At 35.3% G+C, this 21397-nt stretch overlaps 1 long non-coding RNA gene across 1 annotated transcript in view; it reads right to left on the bottom strand.

Moving 5' to 3' along the window:
• Nucleotides 1–182: 182 nt before the first annotated feature.
• The window catches only part of LOC106957858 (uncharacterized), a 32358-nt gene continuing 11143 nt past the window's right edge, over nucleotides 183–21397 (bottom strand). The window contains exons 4-5 of the long non-coding RNA XR_001427040.1: nucleotides 9218–9399; nucleotides 183–2399 (exon numbers count right to left, since the gene is read on the bottom strand). This is a non-coding gene — a long non-coding RNA (uncharacterized LOC106957858). The remainder of the gene's footprint in view (nucleotides 2400–9217; nucleotides 9400–21397) is intronic.

Below are 21397 nucleotides of genomic sequence, written 5' to 3' on the forward strand. Positions count from 1 at the left end.
TCGGAGGTGCGGACCCCGGGGGAAGGGTTCCTTTGCCACCCAAACGGTGTTTAAAAAAAAAAAAAAAAAAAAAAAAAAAAAACACACCCAAAACCTATTTTACAGAGAATGTTTTTATTACATAATTTAGCAGAATCATTAAGAGATACACATACTGAGTCTATAATTGATCTACATTTTTTTGTTGTTATGTTTGTTTAGAACACAAAGAGTTGGGGAAGCACCGATCGACTGGCCATACATCAAAATTGCATCATTTTTTTTACTTAAACAGCTCTAATCTGTGATCGGTAAATTTGTGTCTGTAAACACATCAACTAGCAGTGTGTACTCTGATGCAGTTATCTTTGGTTCAAAATCAAGTTAAGGTTAGGGATATATTCTTCATGCACAAATTGCAATAATTTTGTACTGTCAACATTTGCTGTTTGAATTAAAACTACACCTATCAAAGAAGCTGCAAAACATTTTATTTTCTCTTTGATGTGTCTTAGTTTGCTGACATAAAAAAAAAATCTGAATTCATAAAAATGAGAATTAGCTCCTCATACCTCAGAGGAATCTGAATATTGGCCAGAAAAATCTAATTGGTGCATCCCTAAAAATGAATATTTTTTTCTCTAAATAGAGATAATAGATAAGAATTACAGAAAATATCAGTAGATTTTTTTTTTTACCACTAAACATACTATGCTTTTCATAATTTTCTCAGTTTAAGATGTGTTCTTTCTCCTTTCTGTGTCATGGTGCACCCAGACCAGGCCGCCCTGGGGAGATAGCCATATCTCAAAAACCGCCACTGGAAGTGAAAGAGCAATTTTTTTTTTTTTTTTTTTTTATTTTTCTTTTGTAACTAACTAACACACAAAGGTAGGCCTTGCTTATATGATTATGGTCGTCTCACAGCCTTTAAATAAATGTGCGTGTTCTCTTCATTATATGCCAATGCATCAGTGCAGCTATTATAGTTTAAAATAGCAATATAAATAATTTTTTGTAGCTAAACAAAGGCTATAATGCTGCCTTTTGAGTCACAGAAACAACTCTGTAGCATAAAGACAATGATGACAACCATTTCTGCGCACTCTTTAGACTTTTACATGCAGGTTGTTGGATGTTCTTGGTAAATCTTTCTCTATTTACATTTTTATTGCATATCCATATATCATAAAAAGAAGGGAACTCCGTCAGTGACTGTATTACAAATCTCTTATCGTTGTTGAAAGGACTTCATATGTGTATTTATATAGATTATATTGAGAAAAAAATCTATCCAATGACCAGTGTTGCTTTAGAATAGATATCTGAGGTGTTTACACTGCTTGTTTATCTTGCAATAACTTCTTTTTGTTTCCTTTTTGTTTGTTTTTCTTTGTGAATGAAAAAAAAAAGTTTATGGGGCCTTTTTTGCATGAAAGCTGCAATTTGTTGTACTTTGGGCAAAAACAACTGTGTTTATTAACTTTGGTCTTTATCGACAAAAAAAAAGAAGAAAAAAGTATGATCGAGTTTCAGACTGTATCCATACCAAATTGTGGACTTTTTTGCCTTTTTTTCAATGTGTTTTTTTTTCTTTTGTTGTGCATCTGCAAAAAGTGTGTGTGAATAAAAAAAAAGAAAGAAAAATCCACCAAACAGAAACACACTTTGCCTTAAAAAGTTCGAGTTGGAACTTTTTTTCCTGAAACAGAACTGTGCCGAATCAGAGAAGCAGTGTTACTTCAAATGCAGACTTACTCAAGTTTTAATGCCTTTATGAGAACTGCTGGTACGACATTATGAATTTACTCATCAGCGTATATCTATCTATATATGAACATGTTTAAATGAAATTACAACACAGAGTTGTAGAATACAATGCTATTTTTTATTTTATGTTGGAAGTATTCTTTGGTATAAATGTACATAATTTGTATCATGTATTAATTGTGTAATTAACTGCCTCCTGAAAAGCCGCAAAAGAGTAAATAAAACCTTGGAGATTATACATGAGTAGGTTTCTGGCTCTTTTTGTAGTCAGCTAGTGAACATACATACATAAAACCTTTATTATGTTGGTTTACTCAAAAAAATAAAATACATTACATGTTCACAAATGCATGTATAAGCATAAGAAATCTCCATGAATTCTAATCAAAATCACATTCATTAGTTTCCAGATTAAAACATTTGCAAAAAGACAAACAAATATCCAAACATTATGCAAGTGAAAACCTTGAACAATTCCCAGGCATGTTTCCTCAACAATGCCTTATCTGCATTTCCATACTTGCACCGCTAGTCTTTGAACGCCATGTCTAACGGCCAGCGACTAGCGTTGGAGCAGATTGGGGGCTGCTCCCAGCACTGTCTTCGAGACGGTCAGTCTTCTTCGCTGCCTCTGAAAGGAGCCTGAGCTTCTATCGCGAGGCAGAAATGGGGAGCAGAGAGGGGGAGATAGGGAGGGGGTGGGGGGAAGGGAGGGTAAAGAGAGCAATGAAGGTCAAAGCCCGTCATGGCTGCAGGTGGCTGTCCCCCCCTCCCCTCCCTCCTCCACCCTTCCCCGCCTCCGCCTCTCTTAGTAACCCATTCTCCACACACAGCTTTCTCACTCTCTAAACTCATACACTAAGTCTGCCTTACACACGCATACACACGCACACACATTTATCACTGTATTTCATTTTATTCTCCCACACATTCCCCAGACTCCATTCATTTCTGTTACTTCTCTCTCTCCCACATACAGACACACACACAAACACACGCATAAGCACGCACGTATCCACACACACATTCACACTCCACTGTTGTTTTGATCCTTCATTCAACCAATAGGAATCTTCATCTGAATGTTCACAGGAAGAGGAGCTGCGGGAAGTTCAGATAGGGACACCAATGAATGAGCAGAAACTAAAGCTGTTTAGCAACATGGGCGCATTCTCCTGGAAATTAAGAGAAAATGCGTGATCTGTGGATGGTTTGGAAAAGGAGATTAGAGATTTCTCAAGTGAGATTCTGTCAAAAGATACGAGCAGTTAATATTTTACCTGCAGCAGATAACTCTACTCATGTCTTCATTTAGAATGATTTCAGATATGTTGATTCTGGAAGTTAATGCTAATGGAGAGTCCAAGAGGAGACCAAGAAGGAAACGCACATCCACCATCTTTAAACATCTTTATCGCCTTATACAAAAGATATCTTATGACCTCTTAAATCCTCCTCACATTTGCACTGGGTGCTTATCGGCAGAGAAGCCGATAATTATTTACACAGGAAATGAAGACGGGAGGTGGTGCACCTCAAACAATCCTCTAGTGTGAAACACATACTGAGAACGCAATATATAATATATAAGGTATTTCCAGTCAAAATAGACTGGAAAATTAAGGAGGAATAAAAATAAGAATGTTAAGCAAGTTTTAAGTTGACATTATATTTTATTGACTTTTACACTGCAATACTTTCTCATTAGTAAATGTTTTACAGTGTTACATAACATATTTCACACAGGAAGACTAAGCATAGGTAAATTACTGATACAGCAAGGCGTTAAAGGGGCAGAGTTACCGTTTGAAAACCACAAAATCTCTCTGTCATAATGATTTTAAAGTGTTTTTATTTTTCCGTGTCTGTATGGAGTGACACAGTTCTGTTCCTTCGCCACTTGTTGCTATGCACTGGTGGACTGCTGGCTGAAAAAAAATCCTACTACACTTTCCCTTTGATTACAATAAAGCCAATTAGACGGTAGGGAAACACATTCAGTCAGAAGAAACGAGAACAGTCAATAAGCATTAGAGAAAACACAAGAAAAAGTGCAATAATCAGTATGCTATGTAATCTTAGACAGTAGGATTAATTAGTTTTCAGTTTAAAATAAACAGTTCCATATTTTCTTCTGATTTTTTGTTAATAGTGTGAAACCATAACATATTTTCATTTTTCAGTTATCGTACCTAACAATCTGATGCCAGCCTGTGTTTACGGACAGTGGCGGTTTCAGCATTAACTGCACCTTTGGTGAGCTCCAAAAACAATGCTCTGTTAAAAATGAGATCTTGTGTTTTTTTTTGTTGTTGTTTTTTTTCTAATATACATGGTGAATCAGTTTTCAAGGGTTTATTTTGTTGAAAGTATTTCTTATTGCTGATCTGCTCTTTATAGACTAGCATAAATTTAACAAGCTGATATTATGCTTTATCAGTCAGACCACCTGCTAAAGTGGCCAGTCTGCAATATGCTGCTTAGCAGACATTAGTTTCACAGTAGCTGTGAGAGCTAATGCTTCTTTAATTTCCAAATCACAACTATCTATTGGAATTTCTTTATTGTACATAAGAAACATACAGTAGCCTTCTTCCAGCTAGCTGACCACCAGTGCACAGCACCAAGTGGGGGGAGGTGCATTGCTGCTTTACTCTATGCTCTGTAAACCCCTTATCAGTTCTTTAATTTCTCTGGCATTTCATTCAACTTTAAACCAAAACAATAGCATGACAGGATTTTATGGGAGATTTTGGAGCCGTAAGTTTTTAAAACTTTGGTGTACATCAATATCTCTTGGCCTATTGGTCCAAAGAAAACTACAGAAACTTAAATTTACTGAAGAGAGTGTGGGATGCATCAAGTAAAGTATCAGTGTATATATCTCTGCACACAAAAGGGCCCCATCCTGCTATGACCTCTCCTACCATCCTCCTCCTCCCCTACTGTGTCATTTACCCACAGTTTCTGAATGCTTCCTACGGCCAGAGTGGAATCTGCTCAGAGGTGCCCAGGCTTTGTGGCGGAAACATAATTAAAGTGGTGAAAGATGTAAAAGGTGAAGAATAGGGATGACATCAGGCCAATTTCACACTTGGCACTTGAATGGCTAGGTCCAAGCCAGGACTCTTGCCTCGCAACACAGATCAAAGCCCACTGTCAACGCACCAGTGCAGGAAAAAAAAAAGAGGCAAAAGGACACCTAACTATGCTAATCCCCAGGACGAATATATTTTAATCTTGTTAGAATACAAGTTAATGCTCAGTGGCTGAACTTTTTTTTTTTTTTTTTTTCCAAGAATGAGAGGTGGACAGAACTACTTTTACCTTTTCTACATGAGGTGCCTCTGTCTGGTACTGCCGAATAAACAGCCAGAGTCTGAACAAACTTTCTTTTGGGCATACTCAACGCATTATCAAACTGCGTACTGTACAGGCAGCAGATACTGTAGAGGTCCCAAGCCATTGAAAAGGCAAGCAACAGTTTCATTAAGAACAACGATGGGAGGGGGAAAAAAAGTGTCAGTGACCCTATTTGAATCCCCACTAGGGCATCTAACATGCAAAGGAAATGAGTATTTTGTGGGCCAGTTTGTCCCCTCTCACACTGAGCCCTCCTTTCTAAAAGCACCTTGGTAACCCTTGATCTCTCATGTATGGAAGTCAGGGTACTGGGGCCTGCAGAAGTTGACTGGGCAGACAATAGGAAGTGGATGCATTCTGGTAAAAGTCACACCCAAGCAACTCTCATTTCACACACAGGGTTTGAGTGACCCTTGAAGAAGGATCCAGAACTTTTAAGCTCAAATTCTTTGGGTCACTTAGAAAACACACCTGTGGACTGTTTTTTTTTTTTTTTCTTTTTTCTTATGTTAGCAACACATTTGATCTATAATAGACTTTTATAAGTCTTGTTTTCTGCTCATTAAGAAGTAGAACTAATGTAATTAATTTCAGAGTGTTGTTTGCAATAAACATCAGATCCACATTCTCTAGTTTGTAGACCAATTTTTGACCAAGTTTGAGCACACTGAAAATTAAGCTTTTTATTTATTTAATTTTTTAACTCAGTGACCAGTGGGGTTAGACACCAACCCCTTTGTGATCCTATGTGGATAGGCATGTGTAGACAATGTATATATGTATATAGGTCTGTATGAACCAAAAAAGTACACAACAAGCCTAACTACTAAATTTTCAAAAATACTTCTTGATTTACGTCTTAAGGGTAAAACAAAGAAAATATTTGCAAATACTGGACCAGTGGGAATCACTATGAATAATAGTATGGTGATTATAACATAAATCACAGTAAAGGCAAAATCAACTAGTAATTGATTTTTGTGATGTTTATTATGATGATGCTGCTTATGATGATGGTGATGATGATGGCAGTCATAAAAAAAAAGTTCAAATCAAAGTGGACATAAAATGCTATAAAGATATTTATAGATAGACAATAAATCAATATGAACTTAGGGATGAGAAATGTAGAGTTTGAACATTATCCAAATATTTTGTAATACTTATTTTAATTGTGTAAGTTAAGAGTAAAACTTATAGAAACTTGGAATAAGTGAAACATACTTACATTTTTGTGATCTTTGAGGCAATTATGAGTCATTATACGTCATGTAAAAAGTACTGCAAACTATCAAAACTCTAAAGCACAAAGTTTGTTGTCATAAAAGTAATGCAAACAAGGAAGGAGCAAAACTTTTTGTAAATTTAATCAAGCTATTTGGTGGGAGGTTTTAGTCAAGATCCCATAAGTAATTAGGAAATGTAATACACACAAGAAATAAGTGAAACTGATTTTGTATATTATTGAAATATTGTGTGAATAAGCTAAAAGTAAAGACAATACAAATATAGGTACATAATGTTATCAAGATATTTTGTATTTTTGGTAAACTTATAGGAAAAGTTAAAAATCTACAGATTTGCAAAAATGACTGTAAGATTATGTGGCATTTATTGTGATTACCATATAAATCGGAACAAAAGTAAATAATGAATGGATGTTAGACATTATATGGTGTTTATGGCAAAGGCAATACAGGCTGTGAAAAAAGTAACACAAACTAGGAATTAAGTAACTTTTAATAAAATATTTTGTGGTACTTATGGTGATATTAATGTAACTTACAATAACCATAATACAAACTAAGGAGACTGAAACTGGCTTAAATTTTTATCAAGTCATTTTATTATGTCTATGGTGATAACAATAAAACTTACATTAAAACACGTATTTGGCAAAACATTTGCATGTAATCAGACTACACAAAAAATAAGAGTTGCCTAATATCAAATAGACAACTTCACTACAACAGTCCCATTCAGTGGTGATACTAAGTTGCATAATGCTACATAATTGCATTTAGTAACATTTTGAGACATAGCTCTCAAGAAATCCAATGGTGAAAATAACTTAAACAGCAAAATTAATTATCAACAATTATCATTATCTCTTTTTTCCCAAAAAACTGTATTTTTACTAATCCATTTTACACATTATACAATCTAGAACCTTACAAACATAGGTTTTGCTCTGAAAGTAAAGCTTATACATTATCAAGTAGTGAGCTTCTGTGCACCAATTACATGATGCAGTTCAACTGAGCTGATAAACAGAGAACTGTCAAATTTGGAAACACCATTGAAGGACTGGTTGAGGCTCTTATGGAGCTGACTTTGTAGGTACAGTTCAAATTGCGAGATTCAACCTAAACTGACTTCTTCTAGATTTGCAGTTCCATCAAATTCAATTCAGTTCAGTTCAATTCAGTCCATTAACAAATTCACAACAGCTGTAATCTCAAGGCCCATTTTTATGCCAACAGGTTCGATTCATAAGCAGTTATTTGCTATTTATTTCGATCAGATTCATTCCAACACAATCAAATTATATAGTCAGATGCAGTGTAATTTAATCCCACTGTAATATCTGACAATCCCAGTATTCTGTAAATGATACAATATTAATATCACACAGTTTTTTTTGTGTCTGCTTATAATTTGAATTATTGATGAGTGAAAAAATGGTTTTGTCCAGAAGGAACTCTTTAATTTTATAGATTTGTACATATATACATATATGTATTGCAGGGCAGATTTTTTTTCCTAAACTTTCTCCATCTTAGCAGGATTTTTGAAGAAATTAGACCACTTTATAGGTAAATTTGGATACACATTAAATGCTGTTGATTCCTGGTGCTTAGCCAGAAACTGGTATGTTTTGAAATAACATGATAACATGGATAAATGTTTCTTGGTATTTATACTTAAATTTAAAACAAAAAAATATTTTATTATTTAATTACTCATTTTAAAACTGAAAATTTGACATTAATTCTACAGCTGAAATATTATACCGTGCTGATTAATAATAATTCAATATAATTTTTATTGCGATACAATAACCAAAGTGGAAATATTAAATAAACCCGTACAAGAGTTTACTAGAAATTTTTAGATTAAAATTTTTAATGAAACTTTTACAGTTCTAATATTAACTTAATAATTAGTGGGGCTATCAGCGCAGGTTACGTCTGCAGTCAGCTGCTTGCAGACTTGACAGACACTTGCCAAATGCTGTTGAAATACAGAGCTACCTCATTATATTTCCTGTTTTTGTTGTGGCTGGAAATATTTCAAAACCGTCAAATTTTGCTTTCATGTAAAAGCTGAAAAGGTGCAGTAGCATTCTTTAAGCCAGCTGAATGGCAGTGTGCAGTGACACAAGTTTGAGGGGAACTGCAATATTATGCCAAAGAAAACTTTCTCTGACATGTCATTAAAAGGACTGTAAACTGCACCAGCTATGTGTGCATGCCCAAAATGTTTTTGGAACATTGAAACTGTAACTCTTAGCACCGTGGTATACCTTGATACTATATTTACCAGCCTATATTTACCAGTAATTAAGCAATTATCAATATTTTGTCTTTTTGGTGTGCAACCCTGAATATTAGTTTAGAGTGACTACACACCTCAAAACATAAACTTCAACATATATTACGCTCAAAACAACGTGAAATCCTAAAGTTTTTGACCTAAAACTTCTACTTTGAATTAACCAAGCATTATTCCAAAGCTAGGTTTGAGTGTCCTGTTCTGTATTTAATGCATGAAAGAAAATGCTATTACTGGTTACAAAAAATTAGCTCAGGTAGGTTTGTAAAACAGAGTTGTCACAAGGGACACAGGTGCAAATTAAGCTATGAAAAACATCAGTGTATTAAGTTATGAGGTGCATTACAGTTTCATAAGTCAAGGGAGTCTAGGCAGTAGGAAGTAGATCTCTTGAGCAGATTGGTTGCTTCTTATATTACATTCTCCTTACACATACTAAATAAAGATGTAGCTACAATGTACAGTCATGCCAGTTCAGGCCTGCTTTTTACTGAGTTCATGTTGCTTGCTGACACACAGCTAGACAGGGTCAAGGATACATCTGACTCACCTCAGACCTCTGCTTTCCCCCCGGAGAATGGCCTGTCACTCACTTTATGGTTACGGATCATAGCTGACAGAGGCACAAAGTGAGAGCTCGATGCTGCATCAACAGCACCAACATCATCGCCAAAAAACCCCATCCTTAGTGTGACATCTTCCTCCTAGTCCACCAACACAGCTCTCTCTGCACTGTGGAGAGGGGGGAAAAAAACAACATTCACACACCGAGAGCTAATAATAAAGTGTCATTCAGCGAGAGTGGGGAAGAGCTAAAAATAATGAAATATAGACATTTACCTTTAAATTCTGCACACTGATGCTTGAATATAGGAAGTCTAGCAATACAGTTGTTAAGAGGTGGCAGCCAATGCTACAAAGCTTTAAAATGACAGGGTATATTTCTTAATTTAAGCTTTTCGCACAGACTGGGTGTAAAAATGTTCAGTGTTGAGCTTAGTGAAACAGCGTCAGGTTGCTGCAGAAGATAGCCTTTAATTAGTGAGATGACAAAATAATCACATCCATAGAGATGTTAGCCTAGGAGCAAAGGGCTTCGCCAATCTGTGATCTTTGCACTTTGTTCTTTTTTTAGTGATTAAAATTAATGTGGAATTGAAAATAATTTCAGATGCCTAAACTAAGATGTCAAGCACATATACACTGCATACATAATTTAAATACTTTCAATTTTAAAATGATACATAGTAAAAAAAAAATGTGATAAGGAGCTACCATTTACGATACAGAAACAATATGCAATGAATCATTAAAAAATAAAAACAATCTTGCCAACACGTTGGACAAATAGCAGTAGCGTTATTGCGTAGTGAGACTGAACACTGAAATGAAGATATTAGTATTGGATTAACACATTTTTGGAACTAATGGAGTAAATTTCCTGTTTTTTTACTTTTGCGTTAGCTTAATGAACAACATACAGTTAGTTTTTGGTATTTTGTAAGGAGCAAAAACTGGTGGAAGTGTGCAACCCTACTACATTAAACCTCAACAATAACATCTTTGTGGAGCCTGGATTACAGTAAAATTTAGTAACGGACATGTATAAAAGTGTACTGATGCATCACAATCCATACTGCAATAAAAAAAATGAAGGTCACAGACAATTTTCCCACATATTACAATGAATATGTGCAGTTGAAAAATAAATAACGTGTTTCAATAATTTAGATCAGCGTCTGCACCTATAAGAAAGCAAAAATTTGGTGCAGAAGAACTCAACACAACCCCACGTTGCAGCCGGTGCACAGTAAAAATCTGCTGGTGTCTCAATTCTAAAGATTTATTACAAGTCTGGGGCTTTGGGGTGTATTAGATCTGCACCTGAAGATTTAAATGTATCGTAAAATTCAATAAAGTCATGTAATAAAGACCTTAGCTTTTTCATAAATTTAGATGCTACGCCGTTGGACGTTACTCTGGACCCAGATGGACGCAATTTAGCCAAAAACATTGTTCTCGTTGTTGAGAACGTTGTTGAGTTGGCATACGAGACGAGGCGAGCTGCGGCTCAGCCGATCGTGGTTGCTCACTGAGTGGGCGTCTCCCTGCTTTTTTTGCTGTTACCCTCTCACTCATTTTGCTGCATGCTGCCATTTTAACTCACTCCTGAATGGCAGGCGAGAGGGCGTGGCTGGTGATGGCAGCAGCCATGATGGTGGAATCACCAGTGCAGCTCCTGTGCAGAGGCTTCATCAATCAAGTTCTGAATAGACTCTATACTATAATTTACATTCGAACCCAGGTACTGTGTAGGACAGACGTTGCATGAGACGTTTCACTGAGGACAGGGCGTGAGATTTCTATCAGAAATAAAATGTATTCATTTACGCTTTCCTAATTTCGCGACATTTGCTTTTGAGTAATTTTGAATCATCTAGATAAAAAAAACAACTATGCACGGAAACAACTGAGATCCTGCATCAGTAAGACAGAATTTAAATCAGTGCAAATATATTTTCTTACGAAAAAACATATTTTTACCACTGTAATTTTACATTGTTTAAAAAAAAATATCAATCAAGGTTACTTAACCTAATTTCACATCTTGTGCACAAATTAAGGTGATCATGACATTAGAAAGTCAAACTTCAACTTTCCAAAAAAAAAAACATGATTAAAAACAGTTGTTTTTAACATGACTCTTCAAAATTGGGAAGACAAGAGAACGTTTATTCAAGTATTGCATGTTTTTTTAAAATCTTCGCTGCCAAAAATTGGTGTCAGTCCTTACTATTCATTTAAAATAAATTAAATTAAATCATTTCCATAATTTATGATTTTCCATTCTAGGATGGCCACATCCTAGAATGGATGTGGCCATCCAATTCTGCAAACTGTTAATTCCAAGTTTGCAGAATTGGAAAGACAAGAGAACATACCAATAAAGAACTGTAACTATTTTAACTATATCACTCATATCACAATGATGACAAACCTAACTATTCTAAAACAAATGTAACTGAACAATTACTAATTTATAATGTACACTTTAAAAAAATTGTAATTTACTATTTTACGTTGCCTATAGAGTTGAGGACCTTTGACTTAGTAATTTTTGACTTCCTGTTTCCCTGTATAAACATGATGTGGCACTGAGACAAATTTCTCTTAGCCACCATTTAAAATGGATAAAACAATAAATATTCTTTGATAAAATCTTTTTTTTTTCTTGCAGTAGCAAAATTTAAAACCTAAAAGGTTCAAACTTTATGCCGAGTACAGTTATTCAGAGGGTAAAATTAAACATACAGTCATGATTGTTTTATTAAAAATACCTCTTCAAAGTGGGAAAGACAGGAAAGCATGGCATTAAATGAAATACATATGCTAAAATAAAGGCTAGTGGCCTAAATTTGCCCATGAGAACAGTCCTCAATAATGCAAATGTTTAAAACAGCTGGAGCTGTGGCACACAAGCCAAAGAACGGACCAAAGTTTATCTTGTCACCACAGTAAATAGGACAGCAAAGAAGCTCTCTATTAAAGAACTGCCAACAATGAATGATACCATATAGTCAACAAGTCTCCATAGCAACTATCCTTTTTACTTCATTGTTCAATAACAAGAGATTTAGTGGCTACTTACTGCAAATATAGAAAAAAAAATAACTCCACAAGTGCATCCAGGTTGTGTCCAATAAAATGGTTTACAAATCACAGTGCAATTCTATGTTTGGTTTAAAATATATAAGGCAGTAAATTCATGCCTGTGGCCTTTCTAAGCAGCATGTGTTTAATGTGGGTTGCATCCACACGCAGCCTCACTTCCCCACCTCCAACTCTGAAAATTATAAAGAAGAAAAAAACTGCCTTCCTTGACTGACCACAGCATCTCCTAACCAACTATGTTTGAGGTCAAAGTTCACTATATCCCCTTGGCAACACCACAGCAACTAGAAACAACGGTGTCTAGACAGGTCATGGTGCCCCCTCCCTTTCCCCAGGAGTGCCAGCACCCCCACCTCCCTTTCCATTCCTGGCTCTTTCCGGAAGGAGGTGTCAGTGGCAGCCAAGTACAGGGTAAACAGGGCATGGTGTAGGGGAGGGGGTGGCCTTTGGCCCGCATGGGGTCGCATCAGCACCTCCACCCTCCATTGATCAAAGATGAGGATCCTCCTCACCAGGACCTTGGTCAAAAGAAGGCAGGGTCGGGAGATGAACCCTGCGTTTCTGTAATCTAGATGTGTCCAGGCCCAATTGTCTCCTTTCACGGCCCAAAATGGACCCTTCCGGTGCTGCTGATTACATTAGGGAGGACAACCTTTTTTCACACAGGGGCTCCCAGACAAAGAGGCTCTTCCATGCTCCTTGCCATCTGGTCCCCAAAATAACAGAAAAGGTCCCAGGAAAGAAAAGAAAAAGGAAAGGGGGGAAAAAAAGAGCCCAGCAAGCACACAGCTTTAACTGAAAGAAACGCTGTTTGAATAGATGGGATGGCCGGACAGTTAAGCAAACATACAGTAAAGCTTCATGTTTAAGCGGAGATTGGAAGCCAATCTACATCAGCAAATAAAGCAGCATACGTGGGCTCCGATAAGTAGGTCTGTAAACAGAGCGATGTGCCACCGACACACACAAATACCACTGCCACAAAAGTATAGAGAGTCTCCACCAGCTTACAGTGAGCCATGGTACCAGTGTTGGTTTTTACACAAATGGCACCCTGGGTAAAAACCCTCTTTCACAAATTTGGATGAGATTATATTTTATCAACAAAAGTTTTAGAAACAACATTTTCGCAAAGGGTTTAAATTGTCGAAATATTGTGCTTTCCATTAAAATAAAGAATTATAATTTTTGTTTCTGTTTTCTAAAAATAAAAAAAAGTTTGAAAATATCAAAGTTTTATTTTAAAGAATCTCTGCGCAATGTGTAATAATACACTTAGCCAACTAAATACTTTTAGATTTTAAACTAAAGTCAAACTGGCATCTATAAGTTAAAGGGCCATTTAGATTAAAGGAAAATTTCTTCACAAATACCAACGTTAACATTATTAACCAGCCAAAGTGTGTCAGAGTTTTCTCTTGCAGTCTCAGCACAGAGTATTTTCTTACAGTCAGGTCAAAACTTAAGCAATAAAGAGTAAAATATATTGAATTACCCCAAATATAAGATGTTTTGAAATGTTTGAAACAAGTCAATAAAAAAAAGTATATAAATAATTTGTTACACCCTCTGCAGTTTGGCACCCCTGGCTATTACGTCCATATTAGAAAGTGTCACAAAATAAGCTTTATTATTTAGTAAATTTCTAGCATAAAATGTTGAACAAACCAAATCTAAATGTTAAAATGCTATAGAAAAAAAGAACATGGTATATCTTAGGATATTCCTAAATGTCTGGAAAAACACCGTAATATACAATTATATTCAGTAAATTAGAACCTTCCAATGAGACTCATTTGTCAGCTTAAAAGTAATTTTAAAAATAGCCATTCTGTATTAAAAATGTTTTTTTATTGGTCTGATGTAATATTCTAATCTTAGCTATCAACATAGTTACCAGAAATAAAGGCTTAAAAACATCAGTATGTGTAACGAATATATATGATGTGTTTCACTGAGTTGCTAAAGAAAAAAAAACTTTTAAATGATATCCTAATTTACTGAATAAGACAGTGTACAAAAGCACTAAAATATTTAATAAAATTAATAGAAATTTGATTCTATGTTTGGTTGTCCCCTGACCACAGGGCGCCATGGGTGGTGAGCCTTATCAATGATTTGAAAAACTGATGTTGTATCTTTCTAACTTGACCAATACTAGTAGATGTTAGATGAAAACAGTGTTAAAAAACAATGACATATAATAAAAATTTGGAAAAAAAATTACAAAGTGAAATCAAACAAATCGGCATGATTTAAGATGTAGTAGATCTAGAAAAGTTCAGAGTTTCGACTAATTGACTGTCGAATGATTTGCAACATTAATTACGCTTGCTATGGCCGTCAGTTTGCGATTTATAAATCTGCCTTTAGTTGCAACACCTTTAACCTGATTTAAACCCTAATGTTTAAATCAGGTTAAATAGGTCAAATAGGTGCTATTTGACCTATGGAGCAGACGATGTCAGCATCAAAACTCCATAAAGCGCAAGTGTTCGGCAAAAAAAGTCAGAATTTTAATACAAATTGGCATAAAAATGTATCTTCAGATAAAAGAAAATGTCTCCATGTATACTTTCAGAGACTTATTTAGGTTTCATTTTTGCTGCTCTAACATGAGATCATTCTGAAGCACCCTACATTTTTCAACAGGAGTTTAAAAAATTATTCATCTTTGAAACCGACAACCTGATGACTCCCCACTGCCCTCTTTTGAAGATTATGTCCAATTTAAAATCCTGCACATCTTTGTTGAGAGTGTAATAATGTGCTCTGCTCACTTCACTAACCTCCTTAAAAAGGTGTTCATGTTCAACATGCAGTCACTGCAGGTATGATACCCTGAGTTATATTGTCACACAAATATATAACCTGGGATTTCTGAAGCTTTATTTAGCTAATGCTTGATTATGTGCTCTGCTGTGCATGGCCCGTTTTTTTTTTCTCTCAGTTTGAGCTCAGAAGAAAATTTGGAGAATAAACAACCTCATTAGTGGCAGAGGTGATGCTGCCCTTGTTCTTGAATGGTTTTGTTGGGGTGGGGGGGGGAGGATGTGCAGCACTGGTGAGGAAACTTGTTTCAGATAACTGCAAGTGATTTGTTTTTTAATTGTGTTGTTCTAAAAACAATAATTTATTGGATTCCAAAAGATGTGCAAAACTTAAAATTTAATCGTCTATTTTAGTCATATTTAGACATGCACCCAGCAAGATTACCGTTATAACTTATCACCAAACTCTTTTTTTTAAGAATCCACATACTTAAGGTTTTAGATTTTAAAAGGAGAGGAAGAATTAGAGAAATTCACTTTGCAGGAACAAAACGCGTAAATTATTAAGACACTTGCATGCTTTGTAGATAAGAAACTCCCAGAATATCTACAGTGAAAACAGACAAAACTTTGACAATGTTATTTTTATTGACGCTTCAAAACAGAATGAAAAATTTGAATCTCTACATTTTTAATACATATGGTAACATCTTTTTTAAGTTGTCTTACTTTTACCTAAAAACTCAAATTTAAGAATTAAAGCACCCTCCACTTTTATTGATATCCACAGTAAAGATGTATAAAAAGCCTTGAAATAAATGTATATTTTATTGCAGAGGTATGATTTTACACTGAAATATTTAGAGTAATCCATCCTTTAATTTGAGTGCATTTAAACCGTGGGATAAAAAAAATCACTTGTTATGAAATAATAATTTTCAACAAAAATCAATGGTCTCCCCCTTTGTTTTGGTGCCTCTAACAATGGCTATAAGATGAGTAACAAGTATTTTTTTTAACGCATGGTGTTTTAAGGTAATATGATGAGAGAGGTAAAGATAAAGAAAAAAAAAACCCTAAAAGGTCACTGTTGGAGAATTATGGCAAAGAGTGGTGCCTTAGGGTCACCAAGTCTCTCTCACAACAATTTCTCAATTAAAAAATGTAACTTAAAATCTGTAAATTGCTCAAAAAAAGCAAGTAAAAATCGGATGCTCTTTAAGAAAATCTGTATTATCAACACACAGTCCAAAATGGTCACACAGCATATTTCTGCAAGGTAGTCTGAAAAAAAAAAAAAAAAATCAATGAAATCAACTGACTTTGGGCTTTCTTGACAGCTATACCCTGGGTGCAACGGAAATTAGTGTCAGTGTCTTAAAAGACCTGCATGAACACATGACAAGCTTCTCCCTTCCCTGCTGTAACTGCGGCAGCATCCTGATGTGTTCATCTGTTTACAGAGGAAGCAGTTTTCTAGCCTAACGATATGCAAAAAGAAAAACGAAAGAGGGTAACCTGCAAGGCTTCTATTTCATGACATAAAGTAGTCCAAAAAAACTAAAAAGCTACATTTTCTTCCCTATAAGCATAACTCGGACATGCCATTGCACGACACAAGAGTTTTGATACAGTACATTTTTGCTTACCATCGTACTCTTGTAAAAAATGAAACATATTTCACATTTTGGGTGGTTTAGTGATTTGCGTTGCAATTACTGCCAAAATCAGCAAGACAAAAGTTCAATACAGCAAAGATGTGCATAGAATGACTGACTAGCAAGGGTCAAAACATATTTATGTCTGCAGCACCTTCCATATTTATTAGCACACTTTGTGAAGGTGCACAAAAAACCTTTTAAAAAATACATCTTTTATCGCATCAGCAGTTTCATAAAAAAAAAGGGAATTCAATTGGTATATGTGAGCTTTGGAGATTTTTTTTAACTTCCATCACTATCCTTTTCAAAGTGCTTCGTGGTAGGATGAACTTTTCCCATCTTGTTCAAAATAGCTCTAGATGTTTTAACCTGTTTCATTATTGCTCTGATATGTTGTAGATAGCGTAAGCATAAGTGAATACTTTTTTTCATATATCTTGACTTAATACATTAACACACATCCACCCTGCATGAGTGCTATGTTCTCAAATCTTTCCCATTTTGAAAAGTGGCTAATTAAAATGAATGTGTATACCCTCAAGAAACAGGGTCTCACACATGACTAATTAAAAGTTCAATTTAAAAAAAATAATAAAGTATAATCAAAGAAAAATACTTCTGATGCATTTACTTTGTGAATAGTTTGTTTTCACACCTGTTATTTTGGTAGAAAAATGTCTTTTCATGCAGAATCTTTTGAGTAAATTAATAAATGTACTCAAACTAAAGGTTGGATTTTCTATTTTTTTAAGTATGAAATAATGCTACTGCAGCAAAATATTATAAAATATTATTGGGTTTTATGCAAATATGTTAACTGACTTAACCCTTAAAAATTGGTTGAGAAAATGAAAACATGTCACATTCTCTATCCTTCGGAGAAAGAGGAAGTCATAGATTACTTATTGAAAGTTATTCTATACTGCCTATGACCAAAGTAGAATGGTACAGTATACATAATTATCTTATTTTATAGAAATAGTTAGAGGTGCCACCAGTTTAAATGATTATGCCATTTTACATTGTTTGATTCACTTTCATCAAGGGTAGACATGGACAGTTATCAGGGGGAAAAAAATTATATTAAGGATTTAAAAGAGTTAGAGTTTCTGTTGTACTTTTCTTAGCGTTTTAAATCCTTTTAATGACTTTTAATGAAAAGCATCAGAGAAACTGTATGGATCATCAAGTAGCCAATGCCTAGCATTGCCAGTTTCCTACCTGACTGTGCACTGATAGTCCAGCTGACTGAAAGAGAGCTACAAAATGTTTTCCCTATGTTGAAAGAAAGACAAATTCAGTTGTTTGGAAATATTAATAATACGACAGAAAATCCCAAGAAAACTAAAGGAGTACCAGTTATCACTCATATTAAGGTAAGACTGCTGTCGAGTTACAGTTGCATGTTTGTTAAACAGCTGTAAGTTGGTTCTGTTACTCTATAATGAGCAGAATGTCAAAATATGACATTCTGATTTTATTCTGAGCAATTATTGTTTTAACTGATATCAAACTAACAACTAAGGTAACATTTTGACAACATTAATATGTAACATGCTATTTCAACATCTCATTGTGCTATTTTATTTTAGCATCAGTGAGAATGATGGTTGATTTTCTTCTGTTTTGAAGAAAACAACAGATAATAAATACTGTTTCCAAAGTAAAATAAAATAATATGCAATATGAGCAAACCAAATTCCATTGAGCTTTCTATGCCTTTGCACCATTTAAAAGTAAAACATAGTTCTCTACGTACTCAGGTGACTGTCCTGCTTTGAAATTCATGAACTGTTTTGCATGTTTCTCTTCTGCTTGAATAAAACAAAGTGGCAGTGTAAACATATTTGGTGCAGTTCCAGCCAAAAATGAAGCAAACCCAAGCACTGGCATACAGTACTATCTGGGGTATAGTCCCACACCCTTCTAAAAATGTCCCCAAAAAAACCCACACATTTTAAATTTGCACAAAAAAGAGTTACGAGAAGCACAAAAGCTCCTCCTGCAGATCAGAATAAAGACGAATACCTCCAAGTTAATCATACAGCAGAATAAAATCTTCAAAACAAAGATCCCTTCCACATATTTCTTCCTTTGTTGTCATCTCACTGAAGAGTTTCCCCACTTTTTATTGTCAATGTGTCATTATTCAGTCAATCTTTCCTATTCAGCTTTTAATCATTTTATTTCTTTAGTTAAAGCTAATCTAGTGAACAATAGGTATCTAAAGTCCAACTCACCAAGGAGTCATTGCACATATGTGTGGTGGGGGTTGCACAGATACCAGCTCAGCATCTCAACAGTGTGGAAGTGAGTGCGACATCTAAAGAGGGCAGGTGGTGCCAGTCGAGTGAAGTACATGAGCGCAGTCCCAGTATGTAATGTCTGAACTACATAATTAGATATTTTTCCTTGGCGATCTTCAAATTATGTCATCAGGACTTATGGAGAACTCATTAGTCAGTGTAGCAAACAAACTGGAAATAGCTCTCAATCCTTTGGAGACATGCAAAACGTATTCCAGGGAGGAATTGGAATCGCTGTGTGAAACCAACAAGAACCAACATGACACCTGGCGTTTTACAGCTCAGAGTGGTTTGTTGCACACTGCTAAGCACAGTGGTGAGGAGTGCTTCTTAATTGTACAGATTTGAGTTTACTCACAAAAATCACGTACGGCTGTCCAGAAAATGCTACAGCCACTGCTGTTTTCTTTTGTTAACTAAATTTGATTTTAAAAAACAAAGGAAAGAAAAGAAACTTTGTTCTATTTGAATATAAACTTTAACACCCATTATCTTTTACAGTGTACAAGTATTAGCGATTTCAGAAATGGAACGTTAGTCTCAGCAGAACTATTTGAAGAAATGAAAGTAATTTCATTCAGGTAAAGACGTTGTCCCACATAGAAATAAATTTCCATAGAAACATAAATGTGTAAGATGAGCACCTTTGAAAAAAAAAAAAATACAGAACACATTTTTTTTTATATTCTATGTTGCATCTTCAGACAGATCTTGAAAAGAATTGCTCCCTACATCATGCAGTTGATACCAAAATTTTAATATATTGTACAATAAGATTAGAGCCTTGACTATAATGTGTTAATTTTGATTAATTACATAGACCTTAATATGTTAAAAAAAAATCACAATATTAATCGCAATATGTTTTACAAAGGTTGTGGTTGGAAACTGTATTCATGCATTTCTGCCTGTAAAGCAGGATTCTCAAACAACAGTGATGGACAACAAAGCCACTTCTCCTGCATCACTGGGGATTCATTTTTGCTTCAAAAAGCGATTTAACAGGACGTTGGAAAAAAGCCATTGCTGTGTTCTAGTTGTGTTAAATGGAGCTTTCCTAAAACACTAACTCAATGCATAACATGTTGCAGTCCACAGTTTACAGTGAAAGCTGGCCATTATCCACAGTGGAACTTGTCCTATGCTGACACTGCCTGAAAGCCACTGAGCATTGAGGAAGCCATTATTCCAAGGGACAAATAAAAAACCCAGACTGTAGTTCGCAAATACACAGACACAAAGACCTTCATTTTTGGAGACACATCCTGTGGTCTGTTTGAACTAGAGTGGAACTGTCTGGCCATAATGACCATCATTATATCAGTAAGAACAATGGGAGATAATGAAGGAACATCTAAAGACATCAGCCAGGAAGTTAAAGCTCCAGTTCAGATTGGTTTTCCAAATGGGCAATAAGCATACTGGCCATGAAAATACAAGGACAACAAAGTTAGTCTCAAATCTGACCAGGAGGCAAGATAGAATAATGTATTCTCATATTAAGTTGCATTTAATCAAGAACAGTAACTGCAAAGAACATGGCAGCTAAACAAAAACACCAAGAAGAATGGAATCCAATAGAAACTGGACTCTTGTCTAAAGTTACTTTTTTTGAAGGAGGTAAGGTGTGCATTTTGAGACAAGCTGACACCTAGATGGGGGCCCATTAAAATGCTGCTTTGGGGTTGGTGCTGGAAAGAGCCTGCTATGCCTCAGCTTTACAGCTAACACAGGCATGTTCCTATCTATGTCCCATTTAAAACTTCACAACAATATCTGTGGTCCTTTCCTGTTATGTTTTTCAAATTTTAAACTCAGAGGTACGCTTTCGTAAAATGACATTTTTTAAAATGACAAAGTCCAGCCACGTGAAACTCTGTCACCAAACCACTAAACAAAAGGTGACATTTTTCTATTGCTTCCTTCTCTGAGTCTACTTTTAATACAGTTCTGCACTTTGAGATCATACTTGGGTTTAGTTATGTGTTTTCTTTAAGATCAGGATCTTAACTCATCACTGTGACCTCCAGTTCCAGGGTTTGGCATCAACCAGAAAAAAAGGTATAATACGTAACATTTGATTTGGTTAGGTGATACTTAATTAACTGTGAGGGAAATTCAAACAAATAAATATACAGTATAATCTCATTTATTCATTCTTTGTACACATTTGTCCTTGCAGGTTCATGAGGGTTCTGGTGCCCAACTCCAGTAGTCACTGGGAAGATGCTAATTCATCCCAGGGCAACAAAGAGTTAACCACTCCTGCATATTTAAGAACAATTTTATAGAGGCCAATCAACCTAAAAGTCATGTTTTT

This window comes from Poecilia latipinna, unplaced genomic scaffold (genome assembly GCF_001443285.1).
Source record: "Poecilia latipinna isolate Pla-1442-1.1 unplaced genomic scaffold, P_latipinna-1.0 Scaffold944, whole genome shotgun sequence".
NCBI classification, from domain to species: domain Eukaryota; kingdom Metazoa; phylum Chordata; class Actinopteri; order Cyprinodontiformes; family Poeciliidae; genus Poecilia; species Poecilia latipinna.